This window comes from Peromyscus leucopus, chromosome 4 (assembly GCF_004664715.2).
Source record: "Peromyscus leucopus breed LL Stock chromosome 4, UCI_PerLeu_2.1, whole genome shotgun sequence".
Classification (NCBI taxonomy): domain Eukaryota; kingdom Metazoa; phylum Chordata; class Mammalia; order Rodentia; family Cricetidae; genus Peromyscus; species Peromyscus leucopus.
The window spans coordinates 112976762-113003337 of NC_051066.1; the positions used below are offsets into that span (position 1 = coordinate 112976762).

The 26576-nt window shown below is 41.7% G+C and overlaps 1 protein-coding gene across 4 annotated transcripts in view; it reads left to right on the forward strand.

The window, feature by feature from the left end:
- Window positions 1-1860: 1860 nt before the first annotated feature.
- The window catches only part of Snap25 (synaptosome associated protein 25), a 78468-nt gene continuing 53752 nt past the window's right edge, over window positions 1861-26576 (forward strand). Inside the window, exons 1-2 of one of the 4 annotated variants that reach the window (XM_028884501.2) lie at window positions 1863-2017; window positions 6354-6440. The gene's annotated coding sequence lies outside the window, so the exon portion shown is untranslated. Of the gene's footprint in view, window positions 2018-2090; window positions 2208-6353; window positions 6441-26576 lie in introns of those variants that run through there. The other 3 variants (XM_028884502.2, XM_028884499.2, XM_037205252.1) reach the window with 3 other exon arrangements.

Consider the following 26576-nt stretch of genomic DNA (forward strand, 5'->3'; position numbering starts at 1 on the left):
ATTGCATACTTAAATCTATTCCTGCTAGCTTTATAATGAAAGTAAGAGCTGGAATGGTAACTGAGTGAACACCGCGCATATTTTCTTGTTTATCATAGAGAAATTTCAAATGTTGAATGAATAATTAAGTAAGCAAACTGCAGCAGCAATATTTCAGGAATCTGAACTTACTAAAAATCCAAACACCATAGTCATCGCAAAAATTAATATTTCAAAATATCCTTTGGATCGGGGTATCTTTAAGAAAAGGCGAATTATGCTCCTCTCTGGCGCAATCCCTTTACAAGTCTTCCGCCTCCTTCCTCCGCTCTCCCTCTTCACAACCTGCAGTAGCTTACAATTAAACGCTTTATTACTTAAAGCTTTAAAGCCAGCGAGCTATGCTGTGTGTGTGTGTGTGTGTGTGTGTGTGTGTGTGTGTGTGTGTGGTATTGTCGAGAGGTGGGCGTTTGTGCGTTGTTTTTCAGACCCAGTTTTAAATGCCTCCCCGCGCTGGGTCTATTCCCCCCACCCACACCCACCCCCGCCCAGCCGAGAAACAAGGCTTTTCCATGGCCCAAGAGGCCATCGAGTTTTAAGATTGCAAGGCACGACTTCTAATCTCATCCTCCTCCGCGGAAAAGTACAAACAGTTCCTCAGACGAGGTCCCCCACCTCCCACGCGCTCCCCAGCTCTCCCTCCCTGCCTAGAGCCCCGACAGCCTCGCCAACACCTGTGAATCATCCAGAGGCTGAACCACCGAACTATTTGCATACCGCCGCCCGCCCTCCCCAGCTCCTGACGCACACACAGCAAGAGAAGACAGGATTATGTTGTTTGGTTATTACTTCTAATCTCTCATCTAACCAGCAGAAGTAGACATTCTTGCTCATACCCGGCCCTGAGCTTCAGAGGGTCAGCCACTGCGAGTGCCTGGGTTTGCGTAATGAGTGACCCTCCAGAATTCTGTCCAGTCCTAGCCACTTTCCCTCTGGGCGTCTGGACATGCATGCACCGTCCCCTGGAGATGTTCTAAGAAATCCGAACATCACCCAGGCCCTGACGGCACATTCAACCGGAAACAGCGTCATCTATTAGCCCTGGGCAAACAACTCTCAAGTCAAAGCCCTGAGCCCTGCAAACCCAGGCTGGTAGGGTTAACTAGCTCCCCTCTTCCTCTTCCCAGCTTAAGTGCTATCTCGGTGATAATTGCTCTGACGTACTTTAAAAGAAAGTGTGAGTCTTTCCCCAAATGGCCACGATTAAATGAGAACTCCAAACCTGCAATGCTACTTTGATTCAATAATCACTCATAAAAATAGCAACCCAAGTAACCTGGTCTCCTAAGAAGCTGGTGACAGCGGAGGGGGATACCTCTTCGGACCGACCCTCTTTGGAGAAAATAAATCACAACCGAAATCTACCCTAGCCACTCACATCACCACCCCTTCACTCCTCTGCCTTCCTCTCCGGTCTGTGACTCAACCAAGACAAGTCAGCAGGGGAACGTTTTTCATATAAATTATGTATTTGCATTATAATTGTATATACACATTACATACATTCTTATATACATACATATATTCACATATGCATGCACACACACGCAAAAGCATAGGCCATCAGGAAAACAGTCGAAAGAGGTACGTGTTTTCCCAAGACCGTGCTAAAATGGAGTCAAAAGAATCGCTCCATTTGAATGTTTATAAAAGACTGAAATAAAAAGGGTTGCTGCAAAACGCTCGGGGAGCTGAGTCAAGCACTCCGCACCTCCCGGCTCCTCCCCTACCGCCCCCAGCCACCTTCCTCCCTGCGCCCTCCCCCAACACACTTCCTCCCCGCCCCTCGAGGAGCGGGCTATTAAAAGCTGCTGACGTCAAAGGGACGGCCATCTTTGATGAGGGCAGAGCTCACGTTGCATTGAAGACGAAACCTCGGGGAGGTCAGGAGCTGTCTTTCCTTCCCTCCCTGCCCGGTAGCTCCTTCACTCTTGTGACCCGCAGGGATCAGCGGACAGCATCCTCTGGAGAAGCTAAGGTAAAGAGCCCCCTCCCCAGACCGTGGTCCTGGCCCTGGATAGCCGCATACACAGAAGGGACCGCAGCTGCAGCTGACAGCCCAAGTGAGCCTGGATAAATACAAGTGTGTTGATGCGCTTAGGGTGCGGTATTCCCTGGGTGCACTCTGCCTAGACTCTTCCCTGGGGCTACATAAAAGTATTTTCGAGGTGAGCTGTTTGGAGAAGGAATGAATGGGGACGCTGCAGATGGAGCGGTGGAAAGAAACAGGGAGGATGTGTGCAGAATAATAACTTACTCTTTTGAAACAGCCGTGGGACCCTCTTCCATCTTGGGATGCAGTTTGGGATATGTTTAGGTTATTGGGGTTGTGGGTTTCTTTCCCTTTTCTCTATAGAAGCAAAAGCAAAAGCAAAACACGGTGTTGCCGTTCCTTCTAACTGTTGTCTTTAGGACACCGCTACCCAAGGGAGATAAGAAAGCAGGGTGTGGGCGCTGGGGAGGCGAGAGGAGGAAGGGGGAGTTCCCGCCCTGGGCAAGCTGAGCTGCGGCGGCGACAGCAGCCTCCATGCCCCGCAGACTTGATTTATGCCGCCTGCCCCATATCAGCCACAAGCGGGCGGGTGGTGCTGGGTGGGAGAGCTCCGCGGAGCATTGGCACGGTGAGTTCCCCTGGAGGACTGCGGTGGCCGGAGCTCAGCACCCTGGACAGGAGTGCCCAAAGCCCGCGTCTGCTCCCTGACCTTTCAGCACCGCGGACAGCGATCAGGCTGCAGAGCCGCATTACCTGCTGCAGAGATGCCTGCCTGGCCAGGGCTGAAGGCCAAATTTTCTCTTTGAGATCCAGATCTTACAGAAACTCTTAATAGAGCGGGCATACTAGATTAAAAGGAAGATAGAAAAATAAATCCTGTCAACAGGGATTTATTTACAGACAATTGCCTGCTCTCCTCCTCACCTCCCACGTAGCTTCAAGAAATAATAGACTACTTGTAGAAACCTTCTGTATTTTTCCTTGTGCCTTGTTCTAGACAGAAAATAAACACACTTTTTACAACGGTCACTTATCGTCCATTACGACATGCAAATTGTTAATTTTTTGCTTTTAACACAGGGTAGATATGTCTGTTGTTATTAGGTAGGCTGGTGTGGGCATATATGAAGATGCTAGTACTATCTGTTTATAGAACAGTCCCCTCCCTATATTTTTTATTTAAAAAAATATGGATTGTCTGAACCTAGAATAAATTTATCAATTTTAGGAATGAATTCCTCTTCTTCCTCTATTTATCTTTAAAATTAGGTGTAAGCATGCATGCACAGCCAAAAAAAATCTCAATCTCTTTGGCCATGGTTTTGGAGTTAGTATAGTTCCTATCAACACTGCTTAATGTCAGATTGATTGCTTTAGATTTTGACATTAAGAGTGGTCATCCTTGGGAGAACCCAACCACGTCCTTCAGGGTTATGTAGGTGAAAGAATCATGGTGCTAGCCTGAAACAGGAGCCTGACCCCAAGATTCACTGCGATTTCCATTATGGCACTGCGGGATTTTGCTGAGGTCATGATAACTATTTTCTTCTCTGAGGCTTAGAGACTCTGCATGAGCAAAAACCATTACAAGGATAAATATCTGATTTAGATTTTCATAATTGTTATGAAAGTAGGAAGACTAAAATTATAAGCTTTCTGCAGTTAGTAAACAAGAGTGATAGTGTAAGGAGATATATATATACATATATATATATATACATTATATAATATATGTAATGCTTTAAAGAGATCCTAGCATGAACCTTTTTTAAAGACCCCTCCCAGAGGTTTTGAACTGTGCTTATTTAGTCATAACTCCAACCATCTGTGTTAAAGATACTGAAATTCCTTGTCTATGTAAAGGGTTTATTTTATTTCCAGTTGTTTGTTTCTGGGTTACTTTTCCTTTTCATGAAGAGCCATGTGTTTCCATGTATGTATATGCTGATATATTATTGTGTATAGATGTAAATTGCTTCAGTGGAAAATTATTCGAGATTATGCAGCCGCTTGGGGGTTTATAACTCGGAAATCTTCAGATATCATAAACAACTATATTTCGTTGATGGAAGGTGGAGGAAAAAAACATGGACAGGAGTCTATTTAAATGCTCTAACATTATAGTGCACTCCAGACAGCTCTGCGTAGTTGCGTCAAAGGAAAAGCCTAACGCTGCCTGAATTATGTGCTTGAACGTCAGTAATTACTGCTTGGTTTATTTGGTAGTGGAAGATGAAGGAAAAGGGTACAGGACTACAGTAAAGCTATCAAAGGGTGCAAAGCTGGGAGAAAGAGGTGATGTGGACAAGTATACCATTTAGCTGAGAAAATAAAGGGAAATGTAACTGGGACATGGATTTAATATTTATATCCCTGACAGTCTTCAGTAGGAAAACAATAAGATTTTTTTCTTCATGTTAAGCTTGAATTTTGAAAATCCAAGACAATGTGGTAAAAGAGACAGGAGCAGAGGGTTATGAGGACAAACCAGGAGACAGTCACAAGACTTTGTGATGGCACCTGCTTGATGTTTATTGTTTTTTACATTGTGGCATTCCAACACAAAATAATTCACAATTTCTATAATCCCTTCATGGTAAAACCTCCAAGGAATTGACAATTTTACTTTTATCTTCTAAAATATGCACAGCTCCAAGGCAAACTGCCCCTTAATTAGTTAGAAGCTGTTCCTAAACTCTGAATGTTAACCCCAGAGTAAAGGTTATCAGTTAACAATTGATTGTCCCTCTGGTGACACACAGCAACTGCGTAGCAGATGGCCTTCAGGAGACCATTTTGGCTTTGACCATTAGTAGAAACAAAAACAATTTAATCAAGAAATTGAAAGAGGAAACAAAAAAATGTGATTTTTAAATGATGCACTAACAATAAACATTGCTTCTTAGATTGTGGGATTGCTTTACAGCTCTAGAAAGGTGGGGAAATTCATGGTTTTGGCCTCAGCACTGGATCCATTTCTGCAATGTCATCCCTTGCCAGCAAGCACCAACCTAATAGGAAGATATTGATCAATCAGGAAGCACCAGATACATAAATGAACCCCATGTGGGGTATAAAATTTCATGGTTATATGGTTTTTGACCTCAGTAAGTTTAGCATCTAGCGATCTTAATAGAAATAGTAAGTAATAAAACTTATCACATAATACCAGAATGAAAAAGCAGTAAAACATCAGGAAAAATGAGAGTGTAAGTAATTCATTTCTCAGTAAATATGACCAATAGTAAGGAATACAGTTTCAGAGTAAGGCAAAATTAAAATGGGCATAGGACTTGAGCTGGCTTTGGAAGGTTAAAAAGAAATTAGAACGGTCTGCTAAGTAAACAACTTCAAGTTATGTAAGCGAAGCTATCTTTGTTCACAGAACCCTAAAAATGTCTGTCCATTTGGATATAGCTGAAAGCTTGTGTAGAAGAATTTTCTAGAATAGAATTAGAGGCCCTTATGGAAGGCTTTGAATGCCAAGCTTAGGATTAAATATTACACTCTAAAGTTGATTTCTGAGCAGAAACTGATATAAATAACAAAGCAACCAGGTCCTGGCTAACATCCAGGAATTGCTGCTGACAGAGTGGTTTAATCCACATAAGTAGAGGGAAATGTTAATTCATCAAGGGTGATTCATTTTTTAAAAATCCAGCATTTGAACATCATTTACCATCACTCTTTAGGATATGTATACCTACATGGACATGTAGTCCCTGCCCATAAGCAAATTGTAGCTTCCATTTTCCATATTCAACTAGAACAAATTATTGGAGATGAGCTCATGCTAAGGAAATTAAAAAGCAGGTCAGGAACCAGGTGATCCTTGGTCCTAGAATGTACATTTGAATAACAAATGTGGTGTAGAACTCTCTCTCCCACCCTCTGAGTATTCTGAATTGGCAAATGCACTGAGTGGGGGGCAGGGAGGGGTCAATTCTTCACGTTTCATGCTGCATGACAAATAGAACCAGTGTCTAAAAATGGAGGCCGGGGAGCTGGGATGAACTGAGGTGGAGGACAGAACGCATTTCTTTTCCAGCTAAACTGGCTGATTCTTGCTGGTTCCCTATATCCCAGAGCTAGGTTGAAGTCTGAACTACATGCATTCCCCTTTTAACCTTGTAGTTACCACTCTCACGGTAGGACCTCAAAATTCCAAATACTGCCATCATTGCAGAGGAAGAAATAACAGTTACAAGCATAGATTTTGTTACTTTCCTTCTGACTATGAAATGTGAGGAGATTTCCCTCTTTTGCTATTTACCAAAACATTGGCAGGACAAGTGTGATGGGGTAATGTTTTGACCTCCAGGCTCACTGCCCAGGGGAAATTGAGGAGGTGGTGTCATCTAAGCTTTAGGAGGAGGTTGTCAAGCTGGGTCCAGAGGACCTTTCTCAGGTAAGAGGAAAGGAAGAGATGAATCACAATGTCAAGAAAGCAGGTGAGTGGAGAAACTGGTTCAAAGAAATTAGTCTTATGAAAGGCAAGAGACTTCCGAATTGCTATTGTTGATATATTGTTGGTATCACTGTGTTTTCTACATAATTATCTTCATTGAGATTGCTGAATTTCTCCCCATAAAAAAGTTCAAGTGGATTCTGATTTTAAATGAAGTATGCAAACTACAGTCAGATGTGTCAGATGTAATACTAAATAGCATTTAGTAAGTCATGAATTTGATTTAAAAGGACAGAGGTACATGAGGCAGTGGCTACTTTGCGGGGTGGGGTGCCCTGGGCCACTTCTGCTGCTAGTTCACCAAGTGTTGGTAACAACTTTGTAGCCAAGTTACTCTTATCATTTTGGTTTTATAGGTGAGGTAGCTGAGGTAGAGCCAAGACAAGCTAAATGATGTATCAGATAGCAGAACCAGGAATAAATATAGTCAGCTCGACTACAGAGCCCAGGCTATGAGCTAAATGGAATGTGTTACTTCTTGTATCATCACTTTCCCTACTGGCCAAATAAATCACAGTGAATATGTATTGATTGATTGGTAGAAGACAGACAGATTAGATAGATAGATAGATAGATAGATAGATAGATAGATAGATAGATAGATAGATATACAATATATTGATTGACTGATTGATTGTGTACCAGGGATTGAACCCAGATAATTGAGTATGCTAGACAAGCACCCAATCCCTAAACTACACTACAGGCCTCTGCACATGATTTTTTTCCCCATCTTTTCCTTCTCATTTGGGTAGCAAGGCATTCCTGTGAGGATGCTGGTTGGGAGCCAGGAGCCCCACTGCTGTCCTGAAGCAAGTGTTTATAATTTCCTGTTTCTGAATCAGTCTTTTAAAAACTCTCCCGAGCACTATAAAACTTGATCTCCTCTTCCACGGGCTGTGGCGGTCAGTATTGCTGCCATGCTGATGCAGTTGAAATCCCCCAGTGATGTGTGTGGGTCTCAGAAGAAAGGCTTTCAACTCCCATTGTCCCAGCAGTGCTGTGGTTACCAACCTGCCTTCACAGATCATATGATTCATGCATCCCTGGTATCATATCCCTTTCCTAGTCCCTTTTTATCCCCCCACAGAAACATTATTTGATATCATCTTTCTAGCCAGACAAGAAATCCTGGCTTTTGCCTCAAAGCTCTGTTCTACATTGTTACTGTTTTCATTGCCAGCCCTCCTTAGATTTATAGTCACCTGGTATATACTGTATTCTACAGCCTTCCCAAGCATTTTTTTAATTCCTTTTTTAAATAAATCATTTTTAAAGTTTCAGTTCACGATTCTGCTATGATCAACTCCCGTGTTTTAATTAAGGCAGTTTATTGGCTGTTAATTTCTAACTTTTGCTTTTCATCCGCCACTCAGACGAGAGAAGGAATGCCTATGTAGAAGTTCTGAACTGCTAAGTATTTAAAAAGTAATATTTCTGTATGACCTGAATCTCATAATACTGATAATCAGTACAAAAATTGATCACAAGGGCTGAGGTTATAGTTCAGTGGTTGAGCACTTGCTTACCATTTGTGAGGCCCCAGGTTCTAGCCCCAACACACAGAATTCACATACCTCAGAAAAGACTGCTTTTCGTCTTTATAATCGACTGCAGATTGCAGTGTTGTTTCATCCAGGTGAAGTGTTACAAGGCAAGAAGAGATCAGATTGTTTGCTTATTTGTTTATTGCTAACTCACAAACATTAACCTTATCAGCAATTAACCTGCTGTTATAATCAAACTTGTATCCCCAACAGAGATGGGGAAGGGGAATGCTGCTTAAATATTAGTGTCTTCTTTTCAATCAATCTAGAGAATGTGAATTTTCGATGCTTGCTTGGGGTTAATGCTAAATGACTGCTCTGCTAAATTTACCAATTGTTGTTTGATCAAAGAAAAACATATCTGACCCTTTTGCTGTTGTTGTTTTGTCCTGATAATCCCAAAATGGACGGATCTGTACTGTCTGCTGACCCACTTCTTGTCTTCCAAGGTGGTCGGTCCAGTTTTGTACTTCAAGGGTAAGGTGACTTTCTTCCAAAGTGACAAGTTCTACAAACTGACCAGCTGGGCTCAGCTTCCCTTTTCACTTCTGTTATTCATATGACACTAGTTCTAGATTTTTGAACTTGAAAGATGAGGTCCGGTGCCTGCAGGCTTGCATCAGTAGTTTCTGCCTTATACTGGGCAGCATGGGAAGAAATGAAAGCCTCTCCGATGCCCCCCTGAGGCCAGAGTTCAGTCCTGCACTCCTGCCTCATTTCTGTTTTAGAGAATGCTCTCATGAGCTCTGAGAGCCGGGCAAACTGGACTGGATTCCCTTTCTATGGAGAGTGTGGGGTAAGCTGTTGATTGCCTTTATTTATGTATCTCTGTTGTGCAACTTCAGAAAACACTGATTGGAAAATGCGAAAGAGTGAATTCCTTAAATTCCCCTGCAGTTAGTAGAGGTTGGTCTGGTGGCTAGCCATAGACAAATCATACTGTGACTTCTTTATTGGTAAATGGAAAGTAGAGGGAGATAAATGACAGAAAGCCTGCTGGGAAAAACATCAGTAAACTGTTTTTATATGAGGTAGTCCTGTCAAATGTTCTTTATTTTAATAAGAAAGTTCATTATTAACTTCTTTGTGAGAAGAGCTTTACTAGAAATCAAAGTCATATTCCTGATTTATGTTTGAAAAATTACTGAATGTAATAGGCATTTCTAATGTGACGGTCCATGAATTCCTCAAACATCATCAGCGGTTACTATGACACTTTCATTCATTCATTCAGCAAATATTTTCTGAACAAGCTGCCATTTACCCAGAAATCTCTGTTCTGATTCTGTAGATACAGCAGTAAATAAGTATGTTTCTGCTCTCAGTATGACAGGCTGAGGATACCCTATCCAGACAGTAGTATTTTAGGAGACATGTTTCAAATAGGATCTTTTTTTAACACAACTTAGAAAAGAACTTGGGAGGCTTTAAAGATGGCTCAGTTAATAAAGTGCTTGCCTTGCAAACACAGGGACCTAAATTCAGTCTCCAAAACCCACATGAAAAACATGGACTGGTGACACATGCTTGCAGTCTCAGTGCTGGGAAGACAGAGACAGGAGGACTGGGGCTCCCTGGCCTGATAGTCTATCCTAATTGATGAGCTCCAGGCCAATGAGAGACCCTGTCTCAAGGAAGGCAGATGGCATTCCTGAATTTCTGGCATTCCTGAAGTTGTCCTCTGGCCTCCACACATATAAGCACCCAAATGCATGAACAATCATGCATGCCCAGGCTCGTGGGCACGCATACACATGCACACACATACACCACATTAAAAAAATTCAGCATAGCAGTTGATCTGATCAAAAGGTTTCTTGCACTAGTCAGTACCCATCTTCTTCAAGATTACTCTATCACAAATGAAGATATCGATAGGTTTTTCTGTACCTATAATAGGTTTCCCCACTGATGTAGTAAGTCAGATCAAGCTGAATTAAAAAGTAAAAGACCAAGTTTATTTAGGCAAAGCACTCCCAGATGACTCTCCAGCCCCCAAAGATTGAGGGGGCGGGGAGAGGGGAGTAGGAGAAAAATCACACTGCTGATCTAAAGGAGAAGGCTTAAATACCCTGTAGGCGCAGGGATGATGATGTGTCCTCCACAGTGCCCAATCATAACACTCTAGGCAGGGTCTTGAGCAGCTGGCAGCTTTGCGGGTTGGCGGAGCCACTGCCTCCATGGAACTGAACTTTTAGTGGCTTTTTTGTTGTTGATAGAAATTCTCTGAGGAAGGAGTTTGGAGAGAGAAAAAAAGTGGGGGGCTTTTGCAGAAAGCCAGCTGGAAGTCCCAGCCAAACATATATTAAGAAACATACTTGGTCACCTAGACTAAACAAATGAGTAAGATATGACTGTATAAATTTGTATTCATTTACAAGGGAATCACTAGATGCCTTATTTATATCCCTTAATATAGTTTTGTATTTCAGCATCCATCTTCATAAGGATATCTCCCTGACTAAATCACTTCTTACCAAGGAAAAAGAAGGAAGAGTCAAAAAAAACATGACATCTCCTAGGCCAGAAAACTTACTCTCCATTCTGAAATTCATGGAACAATGCAAAAACAAGGTGGCCAAGAGAGAAAATGCAGTATTTTTGTATCTTTGTCCCTGGGAAGCTCCCCATTATAGGCCATCACTCAGAGATTCAGAATAAAGTAGTATATAGGTTAGCTCCCCAGCCCCTATTTTTAGAATTTGACTTCTGTTTATCATTTAACAGTGTTTCCACCTCCCTTGAAAGTTTATGGCATAGCTTTATAATTACCTACCTGTGCATATCTCTTCCTTAGTAGAAAATGGAAGCTCTAGAGATCAGAGACAAAAGCTCTTGATTCCTTAGTTCGATCCGTGCACCAGGTATGTAGGAATGAGTGAGTGACTGGGGATATTCCCACTTCTTTATAGAGAGATGCATTCCACCCATTTAAGTAGTCCTGCCTTTTATTAACCAAACATTTCAATCAGGAAAAGTGCAGTAATTTTTCTGTAGCCCTGCAAGTAGATTCACCCTAAATGTTGGAATAAAATTGTGTATGAAAGCAGTGCTTTGGCTCACCCCCAACCAGCTACCAAACTATAACAAACAGTTCAATATTCTACTATGCTGTTTTATCATCTATGAGCCAGGGGTTAAAAATGCTAATGAAGAACAGAGAATTCTCAAGAAAAGTAATGCTAAAGGCAGAATTATATTCAGAGAGTAAAAGCCATTAACTAAAAGTGATTTAAGTCATTTTCTCATAACAAAACCAAGCTGTTTAGCATACAAAATGCATACATTTAAAGCTCTCTATCATTCATTAGTATCGAATGATATTTTTAGTCATTGCCCATACATACACTAAGGCATTGATTTATGTTTTTGGCCAGCCCTTGGTCTTCAGAACCACACACTGCTTTATTAGGATCAGCATGGTATGTTCATGCTATCCATGTTGATTTGGCTCTCTGTAAAATGTCCTCTAACTTCCAGCAGCCAGCATCTTCTTTGTTAAAAGGGAAAAACATAGACTTCAGCATGATGTAGTATATCAGCCTCATTTATCATAGGAAACCCAATGTATATCACCAACTGAACAATGAATTGTGTATATCTTTTCCTCTATACTGTATCATGAAATAAGTTTAAAAAACCAGTAGACAGTAATTCTGTACTCTATTTTCTGCAGAATATACAGACATTGTTACTGAATGACCACAAAGACAATAACAAATAATTGGCTAAATGCCTGCTGCATACTGTACTCAACCCTTAGCTTAGGTTATTTCACACAATCTCTCTGGAAACATCTAAACTGTTTGGAGCTCAGTCCATGTTTTACATTTTTCCTCTGTACCCATGAGTTTTCCACATTTATACATAATCCATTGAGCCCCTCTAACACAGTGGTTCTCAACCTTTCTAGCACTGTGACTTTTTAATATAGTTTTTCATGTTGTGGTGACCCCCAATCATAAAATTATTTTCATTGCTACTTCATGACTAATTTTGCGACTGTTATAAATCATATTGTAAACATCTGGTACACAGGATATCTGATATGTGTCTTCCATGAAAGTGTTGTTTGACTCCTCAAAGGGGTTGCAATTCACAGGTTGAGAACCACTGTTCTAACAGAAAGCATGCTGCCCTTGAGTCAGCAAAACACTAACAGTATGGTCTTCTGGGCTAAGTTGGGTGCATATGACAGTGTGAGTGACCAGAGAAAACTAGAAGTTCCGATGAGTTCACTGAGCTCTGGATAGGTCAGCAGAGGCTACAGAACAGCCCAAGCACTGAGCTGTATGACCTTGAACAACTCACCTGAACAGAACTGAGCTTTGGTGTTCACACATGTTAAAAGAAAGTGAGGGCTACTATGGACATCAAGTGGCCCTACGGAGCTCCTGCTGTGAGTACAGTTACCTCTAGCACTCTGAAAGGGGAAAGCAGATTCCTTGTGTTCCATTAGCCAATGTTTGCCATGGCGTATTTCTCATGTTCTTTATTGCAGGTCATCTGACCAGGATATGCTTCTTTTCTTCTTTATTGTGTTGCCTTTTTAGAGAACCAACAAACAGGTCATGATATTATGTTACTTGTTAGCTTTAACAGCATGCTTGATAAATTGGGAAGATGTATCAGGAGTACTTGATTTTTCTATTTAGGGGAGGATTTTAAAATGACTTTGATAGCATCTCTGCTTTGGGAATGGCCTCATGATTCTTAGAATGATGTTTAGATACCCAAAGAAGCTCAGTTTTTATTTAACAAAACACTAATCCCCCTCTTGCCTTATGCATTGGATTTTAAGGACCCTTGAGGAGGAAAAAAGAAAATACAAAAAAAAAAAAAAAATGTTTTCCTGTATAAAAGAAATGTACTGCAAGCTATTCAGTGAACAGTTACCAAAACTACATCTGTTGGTACTATTTTGTACTTACTCACCTTTCTGCTGAGGGGTGCTGGGTGGGGTTAGGTTTTTTATCAGATATCATGTGCATGTGTATGTTTTTTTGTTATGTGCATACAATATACAAGCAAAGACATGTAAATAATTTGGTACCTGATTCTTGCATATATTCAAAACATTTAGCTTCATAAATAAATGTTAATAAGCTAATAAACATAAAATGCACATAGGCAAGTTTTTTTTTGGGGGGTTGTTTGTTTTTTGGTTTTTTGGCTTGTTTGTTTGAGAATATAGGCAAATCTTATGTACAGCAAAATGCCCTAAGGTTGCCTACCCAGTAAGATTTCCTGCCAAACATGGAGAAGATTTCCCAAGATATTGTATGCAACAATGACTTCCAGTCTGCTTTGGGGAGAAACTCTGCAGATCTAATCCTATAAGGCAAATAATCCTGCAGAGAAAAGTTCTGAAGACCCCTATTATGTTCACATTAGTATTTACTGTGTGATAGTTTTCATAGTCCTATCTATTGTAGTTAGCTTTAGATTTAATCTCTATAGCAACATACTGAGTAGTACATTCTATTTTCCACACTTACATAGGATAGTGTTTGGTCAAGATATTTCTAAGGGTCTTAAGGTGTTAATTGCCACCCTCCTCCACATGAAGGAGCTTATACATAGATAAGGAGGAGTGACTAAAACAGCTGACTTTTTTTTTTTTTTGAGCTAGATTTGGAGAGAGATAGTGGTAACAGCCAAAGTCAAGTTACCAGACCTCCTCCCCATTTCCAGTATTGGAATCTTTGAGAACAGAGGGTTGCAGAAATATGTGAAGTCAGACAGAGAAGCTAGAAAACCTTGGGTCTTACTCTTTGGAGGAGCAGAACCAACCTGCCTCAGTGAGCTTACAGTTTTGAGACGCAGAAATTTTAAATTGACTGTGGACATGCAGATCTTAGAGAAAAAGTCAAGTGAAAGCCTGTATTATCGTGCTCACTGCCTGTTGTTTTTTTTTTTTTTGTTGTTGTTGTTGTTTGTTTTTTTTTTTTTTTTTTTTTTTTTTTTTTTTATCTCACAGAGCACTATGATAGTGCAAGGACCAAATAAAGGGTGGAGGAGCTGTTGAAAGCTATCTCCTCAATACTAGTCATGCCAAAGAGTGGAGATCCCAATCTTGTGAGACAGGATGAGAACTGATGAGCTCTTGTTAGGGAGAAAACTATTTCCTCCAACTTCTACTTCTGACTTAGTACTAAAGATGCTATTGTTGGGCAGAATGGATTAAAGGACAAGGAAGGTATATGTCTACAGGATAAGGACAAGGGCCAGAGGTGTGTTTATGTGACGGGGGCAGGGAGGCAGACAGACTCCTTCTCACAATTGGTTTCTTGTAACACTGGCTATATTCCAGAAGCCTTCCCTTAAAGCTAGTTAAAATTTAGAATCTCAGAAGTCCTGTTCCTCCACCTATAGTCTTGCTTGCAGCTTCTGTAGGATTCAAGAAAGCAAAGATGCTCCAGGTATGACAGCTAAAGCAATGCCTGCCTGTCACTGCCCCTCTTACCTCCACAATAAATCGCCTGCTTCCAAGTAGGATCTATGAGTTTTAGTTTTCCAATGGCCCTTGGAAAAGGGATCCTCATACCTCATATTTCTCTCCCCTTTTGCCTTCTCTTGTTTAGTAGAATCAGAGACTTAAAGATCTGGCATAAACCTGTAAATTTGTATTTTTAGAAAGGAAGAAATCCCATAGTCCAGACATAACTCCTCACCTTGGTGGCTAGTGAGTCGTGAAGCCAGTACTCCTATTGACTCACACATCAGTGCTTCTTTACTCCTGGCAACTCTGCCTCATCTCTTCTAGATTTCCAGTCTTAGGCACGTTCATTCTTCTGAAGGGAATCTCTCTACCTATTTTTACCACAGAAGTTTTTGGTCTCAGATAGTGAACAACTTCAAAACAAGATAGAAAATTTGCTATGGTTTAAACTGTCAAACAAAGTTTCGTGAATAGTTGTTTTCTAATTAAATGGCGATTTGAGTGTTGCGTATGGTTTTAAAAAGCAAATGTAAATTGGCTTTGATAAAAGAGATATTTGTTGGTTTAAATGTTTTTAAGTAAATGTTGAACAGTCAAATCACAGGAAATAATGAGAAGACAATTCAAACAACCAAATGAGCATTCAAACACTCCCCAAATAAATGATCTCTCCTCCCCACTCCGTCTGCCTCTTCCCTGCTTTTTCCCTGGTTCTCCCCTATCTGTCTCTACTACTTTCTGTGCATTGAATTTCCTTTCTCTTGTTGAAACCGTTTCCTGCCTCCACATAGTGCAAGCATGACATGATTAAGCACTCCCTGTGGACCTACTACAGACAGGGAATTGCCTCTGTCGCTTGGACTCTATGTTCCAGATTCTCTCAGAATTCCTGTGATGGGTCCAGCTTGGACCAGGTGTCCAATCAAGTGAGACAGTATGAAGCACCATGGAAATGTATTGCAAGTTAGAGCTACACAGTTTAATCAAGGGATGGAGCCAGTTTCAAGTCAGACTCTATGGAGCTGGCGGGTATGGTTGCTCAAAACTGTAACTCCAGTACCCAGAAAAATCCTGAGTTTCAGTGATAAATAATAAAATCCTATATTTTTTTAAAGCACAGACATATAAATGCCACCCCCCCAAAAAAAATAGGTTGAATATATCATCTTCTGCTTTAGTGGAAAGAAATTGTGTTAGAAAACTTAACATTTTCAAAGACAAACACCTTTTACATCCTCTTGAATTCATACTTTGATGGTTCAATAGGATAATCCTTCCTTATAAAAATTCATCAAATACTTGTTGCTCCTCCAGTACATTTCAGGCACTGTTCCAAGCAATGAGAATAAACAGAGGACACAGCGTCATAATAAAACCTACCTTCTAGTAGAAAATAATTGACAATGTTGTGAACAAAATAATACAGGATGGGATAGTCTCGTAGCACCACAGGGTAGAATGGCAATCTAGAAAGGGTAAAGACAGGATTCTCTCAAAGGTGATCCTTGGCACTTTAGCAAAAACCAAATCATCTCTGGGCTCTGTGATGAAGTAGTCCCTTCGATATCTGATTCCATCACTGACCACCAACAAAGCCAAACTAGACTGTGATCTGAACAATATAAATTCATTTTCCCATTGTTGTCTCATTTTTCTCCCAGATTCCAAGACCAAAGATACCTATTGCTACAGGTACAGAAAGAAAATACTATAAAATCTCTATGGCCCACAGTGGCAGAAGAGATAATCTGGCTCCTGGTCCCAGTCTTTCTTCTTCATGCTCATTTTTTGTCTTATCATGATCATATTATGGGCCCAGATATATTGACAGATGAGTTGGGAAAAGTATAGCCTCTGTAGACTGAAGGACTCTGATTAATACCAAACCTAAAAGCTTTGCACTGAAGATTAAATTAAGTAGCAAATTTTCTGTTAAGCCTAAGATTCACACTTACACTTCTTCCTATAGCCATTAATATATGGGCATCAGGAAGGCATACATAGCCTAGTGGGAAAAGATGCTAGTATGTGCCCCAACCAGCTATAATATTTAGCTATGTCAAAATTTCCTTAGATACAAAGTGGGGATGTAAAGAGATAACTTCCTGTGTATGTATCTACTAATTAGAACTTGTTTCTCAGTCACCAAAGGGGACCTAGGTAAAGTTGAGTCATCTCTGGCCCAGTGGGAAGGTAACCATTAAGAATTAGCATCTAATTGGGTGATGGAATGCAGGAATATACACAGACCATAAAAAGAAAAAACTGGGTCTAAATGTGCACTTAGAGTACTACATGGTACCACTGCACCCACAAGCTGAACTTCAAGCTCATGTCCTAATTTCACTTGGTCTAGTCTCTTTTTGCTCTGATGTTCTAGGAGTCTAGTCTGTATTTCCTCCTTCCTTCCTTCCTTCCTTCCTTCCTTCCTTCCTTCCTTCCTTCCTTCATCCCTCCCTCCCTCCCTCCTTTCTCTCTCTCTCTCTCTCTCTCTCTCTCTCTCTCTCTCTCTCTCTCTCTCTCTCTCTAACTTAGTCTCATTCCTTTTCTAAATTAACATTAGTTTCAAATTTGGTTTCCTGAATGAATTTTTAATGTATTATTAAAATGGGAGTTAGTTCTCCACCTCAAAGCTTGAGATTTCACATTAGTAGACCTTTTATGTGCTATATCTTCCTAGTCTAAACTCTGACCCAGTAAATCAGAGCTGGCCTCTTGGTGAAGTGGATAAGGCCCCCTTTTTATCACTGCTGACATACTTCTTTTGGATTTGACAGGTTAGTGATGCAAATGAACTACACCTTCTATAAGCAGACTTGCAATTGATCAGTTCACTTACCAAACAATTGTACTGGTTCAGCATGCATCCATTTAATGATAGTTGCTTCTTTTTACTAGCATGTTTCCCACTGTGATCTAATTTTGTAACTTTATGTAAGCCCTGTAAAGAAAGATGATACTTATAACTACCTTGCAAGTATAAAAATTGGTGCATAAAAAAGTTGACTGCCCTGAAAACAATTACCTATGTAATCAACACTAGAGCCTAGTTGAGGATACAGGTTGACCAAATGTCTAATTCTTCTGTCTTATTCCTATTCCATAAATAGAAAAAAACTGATTCATCAGCTTGATAAATATAGACACTTATTTTATTTGGCCAATAACAGATTTGCAAACTCTTTGATCTGAGTATCTGAAAGTAGTATATTTCCTTTCTAATTAACACTAATTCATCTAATATACTAGTATCTTAGTATCTTCTTAGTCTTAGTATCTTCTCAGTCCTGTAGATATGAACTTGCTGCCATTGCTTACCAAAATTATGAAATTCTTTGTGCTTCCATAATGTTCTAAAATCAGGAATGACTAGGGTTTTTGCATTTTCTTTTTCTTGTGAATGTTTTCATAAGTTATATCACTATTTTGAGAAACAAGGTTGAGCAAGCAACCTGCACTAAATAGACCACCATGTTTTTATCTGAAAAGAATTACAAAGGACTTAGTTTTTTGTTTTTTTCCACTGGCAGTGTAGTGAGGTCTATGGGTACCTGTTTTATGGGTACATGTTTTAATATATATAAAGCAAAACACATGAGGTTATTGTCTTAGTTACAGTTTTTATTGCTGTAAAGAGACACCATGATCATGGCAACATTTAATTAAGGTGGCTGACGTACAGTTTCCATTATCATCATGGTGGAAAGCATGGCAATATTCAGGCAGACAGTCCTGGAGAAGCTGAGAGTCCTACATCTTGCAGACAACAAGAATATACTGAGACACTGGGAAGTATTCTGATCATAGGAAACCTCAAAGTCCTCTCACACAGTGACACACTTCCTCCAACAAGGACATACCCACTCCAACAAAGCCATACCTCCTAATAGTGCCACTCCCTATGAGATTCTGGGGATCAATAACATTCAAACTATCACAGTTACATACAAAATTAATCATATTGAAATATTATTATCAGAATACTTTTCAAGACAGATTTGTGATAGTGATATGTGATCTCTTCAAAATTATAGCACCAAATAGTTAATAGTAAGTTTAATTACTACAATAAGTTTAAAATACTAATGAGAGTGTAAGATAGTTAAAGATTCTGCACCAACTATAAAGCCATCTGAGGTGACTGGTGACAAATCATACCAAGCCCCCTGTGTGGCAGGGTAGGAGGAAGCCAGCTGTGCAGAAGGAGAAGACCCGCATATTATCCAGGCGTTAGTAATAACTTGGAGACCCTGAACAAATTTTGTGTTGTGGAACAAACCATCCTAATACATAATGACTTGAACCCTCAACTATCTCTTATTAAGTATGTTCATTAAGTACATAGTTCTTCAGGCAGATGCTTGAGTAGCTGAAGCATGTGTTCACTTCCATGTGGGTGGTTATTGCTGGCTTTTAGCTAGGGCATCATTGGTGCCAGAATCATTTGCCTCCCATGCAAAAGGCTAGCCCTAATGTTCCATATGGACATAGTAGGTGTTGCAGAGTTCTTCAAAACAATAAGAGAGGGTGGGCAGGGAGTAAGGAGGCACCACCATGTATTTAAAAAAAAAAAATCACTGTCTGTTTAGGCTACGTATTGAACCAAAGAAGTCATGTAGCTAAGCACAGAGCACATGTGAAAGGAGGAATTATGGATACTTGGAAGAGAATGACCATAGTCAATTTTTACACAATACACATATATGTATATAATGCTGTGCACCAGTCTTGAAAGCATGAAAAGGAGGAAGTTTTGTATTGGCCCCAGGCTAGGCATGGAGCCTTTGCCTGTCCATCCCGAGACAAGACATCTTCTACTCAGTTACATAAACCAGGAAATTTAGCCAAGGATCATCCTTATGTTACCAACACAGGCTTTCCAATGTCTTTCCAGTCACAATTGGAGCCCTAAGTGAAAGAATTGGCTGCCTTTTACCCCAAAGGGCATCTGGAACATGAACCTTGTCTTTCCAAGGAAGCTGAGCCATCACAGACCCAAATACTATGTAAATTCAGTAGGGAAAAAAAAGGAGAAAGATGTTTTTCCCTCAGAACATTGAACATTAAAGATGAGTATGCCTCTCTGGCTTTGAACTAGAAAAATAAATGCAAACACTTTACTGTTTTGTGATATTTCTCTATCTGATGAAATTTTACTTACACCTGTCTTGGTAAAGGCAATTGTAGTTGAAGTTTTTTCTCTGTCTCTCCAGACATGTGTCACATTCAAGCAAGAAAACCATGGTTTCTCCTCTAATTATAGGAACCACCTATAATGCTAGAAACAACTCTCAGCCAGCCCTCTTCCCAGCGAGCACCAGCAAAGGGAACCCCAAGGGAGGAGGCACCAGAAAATAACCCTGAAGGCTTTGCAACTGTGCCACTGCGTCATGGAAAACAAGCCAGGCAACTGACTGGAAGCCCTCAGAGCGCTCACCTTTATAAGTCCATAGGGTAGCAATGAGCAGCCAGCTCACAGGGCCACCCTGCCAGGCATATTCCAAGAGTGCTGGATGGAAGGCTGCATAACTTTTAGACTCAGTTCTGACACCAAATGGTAGATCCCAGAAGATCAACCCCTGGGTAGATGGTCTGACTACTTTTTTCAGGTCCAAAGTCAAAACATAAAGTCTTCTCAAGTATTTAGTTAGAATGCTGCCTCCATCCAGAAGCAGAGCCTGCTTGAAGACTGTGAATACCTGCGATTAATCTGGGCAGTGGTTTTAGGTTTTAGTGCTGGCAGGTGAGAAAAGAATTTAGATGAGACTTCAAAGGAAGCTGTGCAGAGGTCATTAATGAGCAGGGTGACAATTGCTGAGGCCTGTTCTACCCGGAGCCCCCTTCGGGAGAGAGTATACAATATGTGCAAATACCTTACCTGTACAGCAGGGAAGTGAGAGTCCTGTGCAGGACCATTACTAACAGCTGCTCCCTGGCCTTAACCCTGCCCCCAGCCTTGTGAGAAGGTAGGCTACTCCTAAAACTAAGAAAACTCTAAGGCTGTTTGTGCCATTTGCAAGAGGCAAATAGCAGCAGAAGCTCTCAGCACGTACAAGAATGGTGGATGGTGAGGGACATAGGTGACTATCAACAAGCTGCTACAATTTTGCAAATGGTTATGGTGAGATACCCCAAGTATCCCAGAAGCCATCTCCAGCTTTGGGATGTTGGCATCTTAGCCATTCATTGATTTAGCACACCGCCATTTGGGCTCCGAGTGTGTGCCACTTACTCAGCATCTATGCACTGAAATGCAGGGAGGTAAAGTACGTTGTCATATGTCCCTCACCTTGAAAATGGCAGGGCTGAGACTCCTTATAGGAGCTTTCTTCAGGACCTAGTTCCAGCCGCTGTAAGCCTGGTCCCAGTCCCAGTTAGGCAGGGATTCTAGTCCCTGCTGATGTCAGCCACAGCTCAACCTTGCTTATCCCTGTCACCACCACCATTTCTCCAGACTCTTTCCCCTTTCCCTTCTTTATCTCTCTTGTTATTGAGTTGGCACCAAGGAATTCACTCATGTCTCTTGGGTATGCCAAGCTCTCTTGCACTGACTGGTCCTCCTTCTCCAGAAGCTCTTCCCCTGGGCACTATGTCCGCTCTCTCCAAGTTGATAATATCATTGAATTTCTGAGTTCTTAAACACTCCCAAACACCCCTATTCTCCCCTCCCTCACATCTGTGTTCCCTCTGCTGGCATGTTTCAAACACTGAGGCAGGAGCTACTGTGTCTGACATTTGAATAAAAAGGAATCAGAAAACTATTTCTCTATGGCAACTTTCAGTTAGAAGGCTGATTTTCTCTATGACTCCAAAGCTTTTTTTTTTTTCTTTTAAGTAGCAGGCCAATATGTAAGTCCAAGATCAGTGTTGTTGATATTGTAAAATGGTATGGGGCACAGAAAGGTTAATTAATTCTGGCCTGACAACAAAGAAGAGAAGCATTGTCCTCAGGGTCTTGAAGAGGACACTGCAGCTACCAGCCAAGACTGTACTGCCCAGGGGCCAAAACCCATAAAGGGGATGGGCAGACATGGGGGATGCTGGAAGGCTCTGTGGTCCATCCCATGTAGGCATGGGGGATGCTGGAAGGCTATGTAGCCAGCACCAGCATCAGGGAGTGGCTAATGTGCTCTACCCCTCAAAGACCCCACACTGAAAATAAAGTTAGGACTCAAAGAACTGGGACATGGTTCAGAGCACATTCACAGCATACACAAGACCCTGGTATGATCCCTGGCACAACAAAATGAAGAAAAGAAAAACCTAAACAAGTGGGACAGAAGTTGTTGATGGAAAAATACCCTGGTATAGGTCAAAGAGTGACAAATCTACCATTTAAATGACAAAAAAGAAAAAAGAAAGTCTAGAGTGTTTTAACAGAATGCACATATTGGGGATGTCTTTAGACCTGTTTTAAAACCCCAGCTTACATCCCTCTCCAGGGAATTTTTGAACCTCTCAGAATGTCGTGACTCTTCTGTGGCCTCAGGGAATAATTGAGCATATGTGGCCTAATGATGGGAACAGGTCCTGAAAAATATTGGGTGTTCTCCACTGTGTGAATGTCATAGACTGTGCTTGCTCACATAGATGGAGGTTAGTCACTCTGAGTAGATTCTTCATGTAACCAAGAGACTTGATATACATGGAATGGACAAGACAACATCTGGGGATAACAGGGATTATTATTATCATTACACAAGTAGTTGGTTTTGTATGGTGTTAGGGATTGACCCTCAAGGCCTCATGAATGCTCGAGAAGTACTGTACCACTGGGCCATCCCCATGCTCCAGAATATTGTTTTAGTCAATACTTTTCATAAATGGTGGCATACTCTAAGGTAATGATAGGAAGTATAACACAGTGAATAATATAAACAAATGGCATGGTTATTTATTATCGTTATCAAATAGTATTACTATACAGAAATATGTGCTTTGGCCTTTTCTATTGCTGGTAGGCCATTTAGCTTTGTTTACATCATTGCTCTCACAAATATCACCAAGTGAGTACCCACATTAGTATAGATAACATCATTCCACATTAATTCTTCAACTCCATTATAATGGATGTGAACCCAGGGATACATGTGGTCTGTTATTGGCCACAACATCACTACTCTGCATGACCGTATGTGAAATTCACAAACCTGTCAATGACATTTCAAGTAATGGCAGTATTCTGAAGAAAATCCAAACAAGAACAGAATGAATGAGGGGACACTCTAGATAAGAGCAGGATTTCACAAAGGTATTCTGGCTTTGGAGCTTAACTGAATTCTTCCTAGGCCCAGATATACACACCTTTTAATTTTTTCTCACTGTTTATATTTTTATTTTTGGAGATCAAGTCTTGCTATACTGCCCAGGCAGTTCTCAAACTAGTGGGCTCAGGCAGTCCATCTGAGCCTCCTTGCCACCTGGAAGTCCAAGCAGATGCCTCCACGCCTGGCACTGTCCACCTTTGAAAATACAGAGTGGACTTAATTTGGTGGCTGCAGGCACTGGTACAAGCATTAGAGAATTACTTTAAAAGGAAATGGCAATTTTCAAATGTTCCCAGACCCTAAGCCAAGTGCACTTAAGTATGCAGTCATTCCCACACTCACCCAGATTAAGTGCAATGGGAACTCAAATTTTCATTTAGAGATAGGAAAACAGATTCCATGAGGAATGTATCCGAGATCTGATTTCCTTCCCTCGGTGGTCCTCTAGAGTGGGTTCCTAGACAGTGCGTGCATGCTGCTACCTGAGAGCAGCCTCGGTGCACATGGCAAGGTGAGAGGCCTCCCAAAGCCTTCTCAGCTGCCAGCCTCCTCGACTGCGTGATTTTGATGTTTGCAGGCCAGCTCCACCTGACTGCCGGAGTTGGGGCCTGCTGCTATTTTTCTGACTTTGATTGCTCCATCTGCAATCATGATCCAAGGACGAGTGAAGCCTACCGAGCGAGCCCTAGAAGAGCAGGCAGGGGGGCTCTGGAGCGGTCCTCTTTCAGGGTTGGCTATTAGCAACCTGGGGGGTGATGCAAGGGCGTCAGTGCTCAGTGGAGCCAGCAATCGCAGCTGGGGGCCCTGGCAGTGAGCTAGAGAAATCTCCGTGAAACTGCTGCTGGAAAAACAGGACCGCCCAGCCACCATGTGCCTTCGGGAGAGGCCAAGCCTGAGGCCTAGGGATGTGGCCCTGCTCAAGAGAGACCCAACCCGACTACCAGGTTTCTCAGTGTGGGCTTTCTGGCCAAGGCTCTTGCTGCTCTTCTCTCCTCGGGGTAGCCCAGCTTTGGGCTTGGATCGGGACAGACCTCAGTGGGGTAGGCTAGCAAGACAGGTGCAGTTGGGGGGGGGGCTTCAGCAGCATCTTAATTCTGTGATTCATGGCTAGTCTGGCAGAGTTCCCTGGGCCTCGTTGAATTCAGCACTCTACATCTCCATCCGCACAGCTCAGGAATCTCCTATGGCCTCTCATTAGCCACACATTTCTCCAGCCGCCATTGCGTGCCTGCTGCTTCCCCAGGCAATGGGCAAACAGGTGAACGTAACAGGGAGGGCTCCTCATGCAGTAGTATTTTAAAGATACAGACATCAAACAGACAAAGGGACAAGGAAAAGACTGGCTAGAGACAGGGACTACGCTGGAAATTAAAGTAAGGTGAGGAGATAAGGCTGGTGATGGGGAAAATCTATCTGCAGAGAAGTTTAAGCTGATACCAGATGCTGAGATGGGATCGGACATGAGAAGATTGAGAGGGCGTTTCAGTTGATGTGCAGCCACAGGCTGGGCCAAGGTTGGTATTGGAAGGGTATCGTTCGGCTGATGCTGTTGGAGGGGAATGAAAAGAACTGTTAAGAATAGAGCAGATGAGCCAGGTGTGTGAGCCTGGTGAGGAGTCTGGTTTTGGGTGAAGACCCCAGAAGGCCTAAGAATTTTAACAATTCTTAGATTCTGATGTATCTTTTTACAAGATCACTCTGGAGCGCAGTGGAGCAAGAATGAGAACAAGCCTACTGCAGTTCCAATTGTGCTCCAATTATGGGTAAGGAAACAGGCACAGAGAGGAAGGCAGCAAGACTTACTGAGAGCTCCCCACTAGACAGAATCAGCAAGCAGGACAAGCACCATCAGTCCAGGCCACTAGAGAACCCTACCTATCCTCCCTCTGTCACACCCAGTGAAGAATGGAGGCCGAGGCTGCCTTCTAAAAATGGCAGTGTTTGTGCACAAGTGAGTTCACATGAAACTCACAAGAACGTGAGGGACACGGGATGGACCTGAGAATCTGGGATGGATATATAGTATCAGCTGGAGAATACTGTGCACCTGATCCCCGGGAAGTTCTGGAATTAGAATTGCACCTAGTCCTGCTTTGAAACAGGGGCAGTAGCTTTTGTAGGTTTATATTAGCCAATCTTTGAAGACTGTACAACCTCCCAGGCATCTTCAGGGGAGGGTGTTCCTGTCAGTCACAGGCAGGGCTCAGGAGAGACACAGGTGTAAACGCCGAGTACAGCAAGTGCAGCATCTGGAAAACAGATGCACCTGCCGGTAAAGATTAGCAGGAACACGGTTACGACACCTGCACCATAATGGGTATAACTTTACCGAGAGCGGACAGAGGGGCTGTGTGGGCTAAGAAAATACAAGGTAGCATAAGGCCCAAGTTTTTGAATAAGTAAGTTAGCATAGGTGGCTGTGACAGGAGAAACCTCTCAGTGCCCACAGATTCTCTTCAAATGACCCTTAAATAGTCAACCTCCACTATGCACTTGGTTTATAGGTGTCCCATTCACCCAGTTCTTGTCACCAAAGGTTTTATCTGAATATCCATTTATATAATATAAGAAATAATGAGGATTCATTATCTGTTCCTGCAAACAAATAAATATGAGAATAAATGTAGCTCACTAGCAAGGAATGATAAGCTCAGTATTAGAGAGTACATGCCTGGCATTCACAAGGCCTGGTAATGTTGGGCATGTCCCACAACTGTGCAGGTCCAATGTAGATGGCTTTTAAAATAATAATAGCAACAATAAGGTCTTACTTAATCTGACCTTGTCTATTAGCTACCTAGTCCTACAAAATGTAAGCTGTAACTTACATGGGGGTGGGGAAGGGAGATAATGTAAATATCTGTGTTTTCCAATGGTTTTAGGTGACCCCCTGTTAAAGGGTCATTCAAACCTCAAAGGGGTCATCACCCACAGGTTGAACTACTACCCTAAACCAATCAAATTATAATTTCTGGAGTGGTTTTAAACTATTTTGTTTTAGCATAATTTTAGATTTACCCAAAAGTTGTAAAGATGGTATTATCTGGTCAGGACAGCTGAGCCTACTCAAAGAAAACACCTGAATCTTAGGTAACTATATACAATGCAAGGGAAAGAGGCCATTGCAGCAGGAAAGGAGAGGAACACCAGAAAAGATTGATAAGAAAACTCGAGGTCTTGACAGAATCCTCCCGAAAGCCAAATGATACTGATCTTTCACAGGGAAGTCTCTTGCTATCTCAATTCCTAACTCCACTCAAGAACTCAGTAGGTTTCTGATTTGAGGGAGACCAGAGGGGGTAAAACTTCCCACTCAAGAACAGAAGTGGGTGGCCTGATCTACTTAGTGAATTCCAGATCAGCCAGGGCTATGTAGAGAGACCCTGTCTCAACAAAACAAAGACAGAAGTGGTCACCTCATGAAAAGGTCTAGGCCGCTCAAAACATATTCTCAGGCTGGTGAAATGGTTCAGCTGGTAAAGGTGCTTACTGACAAGCCTGATGACCTGATTTCAATCCCTGGAACCCACATGGTAGAAGAAAGAAAGCTCCCACAAGTTGTCCTCTGACCTCTACATGTGCTCCTTACCATTAGCACAGGTTACATGTGCATACACTCACACATGCGCATACACACACACATACACACACACACACACACACACACACACACTATAATTAAAACAAAATTTAAAACCACATTCTTTGCCTAGTATGTACAGGACCCTGGGTTCAAGCTCTACCACCACAAAAAAACTTAATAATAATAATTAAATAACCACCCTATCTGCATGTTTATGCTTTGTCTTGTACCTTTAAC